Raw genomic sequence first — 3,538 nt, 5'->3', positions numbered from 1 at the left:
TTTAAATTGATTTTGTATTAATCAAAATCTATATCATGACATCCTTTTTCATTCTTACCTTTGTATATGAAATAGAAATCACCAGAACATAATTCTTCAATATCTTCACTAGATAATCTATGAAATCTATCTGGTAAATATGTTCTGAATTTATGTTTATTTCCTTTTAACCCTTCATATTCTAAGTAAATCACTAATTCATTGCCATATCTATTAGTAATTGTTTCAATATTTGTAATTAAATATTTCGTATGTAATGTTATTTCATTTAACTTTTTAAATTTAATATATATATATACAATTACTCACAGTATAACATCAGGGTCCTTCCGGTTCATTATCCGGGTTCCTGAAGTAATTCTCCGCGTGAGAACGATCGGCCAACAACTCGAAGTTCGTGTGATTATGCGGTGTTTGTCTGTCCTAACGCTGACATTTCAAACCGCTTCGAGTTGTATTCGCTAAGCCTTGATATTCACGACCTTTCTGGGTAGTTTCACATTCAGGAGCCATTCCTTTACAGAATCCTATATCGCAGTATTCCCAACGTGTATAGGGGTCCATAGTATAACACCAGGGCCCTTCAGGTTCGTCATCCGGATTCCTGCAGTAATTCGAAGCTGTTTCTCGGTCGGGGAGCATATCGTAGTGGGCATGTTGATGAGGTGATTGAGAATTCCACGGCTGACACATTTTACCAGATTTTGCTTGGTCCAAACTTCCCCTGTATTCTTTACCCATTGTGGTGATACGTGATTAAGTATATAACCCATGTACGGAGCCCCTGAGGTATGGTGGCTGATTCGGGCCATGAGAATCTCCTGTATGGCTCAACGAGGAATTTTCGCAATGGCCCATTTTAGGTTCTCTCGCGCGAGAATTCAAAACATTTTGGTTTTCCCGCGCGAGAAAAACCAGAAATGTTTTGAATTCTCTTTGAAATATCTACGAACGGTTGCCATGGTAATCGAGAAACCGAAATAAAATAAACCGAAATTTGCAACAGTCAAATGGTTTACGATTGGAAGTTCCTACTTCTCGCAGTTTGCTTAATGGTTTGGATCATTAAAGATGCAGATTTATTCGATGATCTGAATGAACTATGAGCGATGATGTCAATTTACTCTAGTCGGAGTGATTGATGTTTAAGTTTAGAATAGTGATTGGTTCGTACCGCGCACTGGTGACAGCCACCTTCATCCATATACCGAGTAGATCTTTCAATGCAGACACCGCGTTCACTCTCGCACGAAGCCGTAATAGAAATGCAAAATACGACGACGAGCCTGATCCAACTTACCGACTGTGACAAATGGCGATTGAAACCTATCCAATGGTTATATCAGTTCAGCGTCTACATTTACATCTGTTTCTATGCACCGGCAGCAATCATAAGCATAGTTTCAAATGCTTTCACTATTATCATTTTGGACAAAATGAGAAACCGCTCATATTACCTGATTAAAGCCGTGTCTATCAACGATATGCTCTACTCGCTGTTTGTTTTCATCATGTACCCTGCGAGAACGGCCCATGTTTACCGGCTTTTAGGCAACATTCTTTTTCGAATGGACGACTGGGCATTTGGAAAAGCTTTCATCAAGGTTTCCAACGGGGGCTATTACATATTCCTTCTGACTCGTAACTGGTGTGTAATGTTGTTGAGTTTTGAACGGTTGATGATCGTTATGTTTCCGCTGAAATCCCGGATATTTTGGTCAAGAAAAGTCGTCAATTCTATATTGATTTTCATACATCTTTTCGCGGCTACGATGTATATACCCCAATATGTTCCCAGGGGGCGCTTTATCTTCATTAAGCCATGTGGTGAAAACGGACCAAGTATAACAGTAAACAGAGGGGTTCCACTCATTAAGAGTCGCAAGGTCCGCGACTTCCTATTCAATTGGAGTCAGAAAATCTTTAAATGGACTGAATACATTATAGCTGTTATGGTTCCACTCACATCATTATGTATAACAAATGCGGCATTGATTATCAATTTACTCATTAAGAGGAGGAAACGCAGTAAAATGTCATCAATGTTGAACAACCGGAGAGAATCGGGTACGAAAGAACAGCGCGTAATGCGGATGGTTATCGCAGTCGTGTCCGTTTTTATCGCCTGCGAATCCATTTTTCTTATTGATCGACTTTTAGGGAATGGAATACAAATTAGCAATTACAGGTTTAATATGGTTTTCCGAAAAATCGGCATTCTTATGACCGTGGTGGATTCGTGCGCTAATTTCTTTATCTATAGCGTTACGAATCCGCATTTCCGACAAGCTGGTATGCAACTATTTCGGCCCCGTTTCGTGAAATAGATTACAGGAGAATGATATCATATCACGCATTTCATCTACACCCACCAGACGTAGCTGTGGCTATTTTTCCCGCTTCATAAAAGCTCAAAACATACTAACAAAAGGAATATTTGAAAAGTGATAGCGGACACAAACTGACGCGTATCAGCTCGCGAATACCCATCAGTTAAAGAACTTTCTTCGCATTTTGTCCCCAATACGCATACATATTCAAATTAAAAAAACTCATCGATCTCTTTGACCAGATAGACTTATAATTGGAGTGAGATGCGGCTAATTTAGCATCTGCTACTAAGTGATGCTAGTAATTGTTTAGAGGAACATTTGAAATGCGATTATATTTTTATACCTACTTAATAACTCAATGTGTCATTAAACTTATGGTTTTTATGTTTTTACACTTTGTAAAGCGCCGAGATTAAATTCAATTTGTAAAGTGTCAAGTAGAAAACGAATTATTATCATTATTATCATTAGTTTCGATACCAACAAGCGCTGAATGCGCTAAGCTCCACCATTGGTGCAAGGGAAAATGATTTTAGCAAATAAAGAACGGAAGTTGAAACCAATGCATTGATAATACTTAACTTTTTCTAGAGATGAGTATCTATCTACATATTTGAAATATACCTACTCAATCCCGTATAATGAAGGACCTTCACGATATCGATGAAAGACTTGATTCTGTTTTACCAGGAATGCAATCTGTACGGATAGTTTTGCAAATATCAGTAGTGTGCATGATAAATGATACATTTTAGTATTGCAGTGATGTTTCGGATAATTACAGAACACGTATTTGAAATGATTATAGATCAGAATAGAACATACATGTAAAACATTTTCAAGAGTCGCTTGGAATTATCTCCCATTCGGTTTTACCAGGAATGCAATCTGTACGGATATTTTTGCAGATATCAGTAGTGGGTATAAATAATAATACATTTCAGTATTGCAGTGATGTTTCGGATAATTACAGAGCACGTATTTGAAATGATTATAGATCAGAATAGAACATACGTGTACAACATTTTCAAGCGTCGCTTAGAATTATCTCCCAATTGCACCTGCAGAAAACGATATCTGGTCGGTTTCTTCAAAATGCAGTCAGCAGAAAAGCAGAAATTGGTGTGTTAATTTTACGGACAATGTTAAGGATTCATTACTGCTGCATGTTGTCAGTAACCCGAAGCTGCATGCAAACATATTTT

The 3,538-nt window shown here is 37.8% G+C and overlaps 1 pseudogene; it reads right to left on the bottom strand.

Moving 5' to 3' along the window:
- Positions 1-423: 423 nt before the first annotated feature.
- LOC141908587 (hepatocyte growth factor pseudogene) lies at positions 424-741 on the bottom strand (annotated as a pseudogene).
- Between the last annotated feature and the right edge of the window lie 2,797 nt (positions 742-3,538).

Source organism: Tubulanus polymorphus, chromosome 7 (genome assembly GCF_964204645.1).
Source record: "Tubulanus polymorphus chromosome 7, tnTubPoly1.2, whole genome shotgun sequence".
In the NCBI taxonomy this organism is placed as follows: Eukaryota; Metazoa; Nemertea; class Palaeonemertea; order Tubulaniformes; family Tubulanidae; genus Tubulanus; species Tubulanus polymorphus.
The sequence above is the reverse complement of the archived record's forward strand: the minus strand, read 5'-3'. Positions and strand labels throughout refer to the sequence as shown.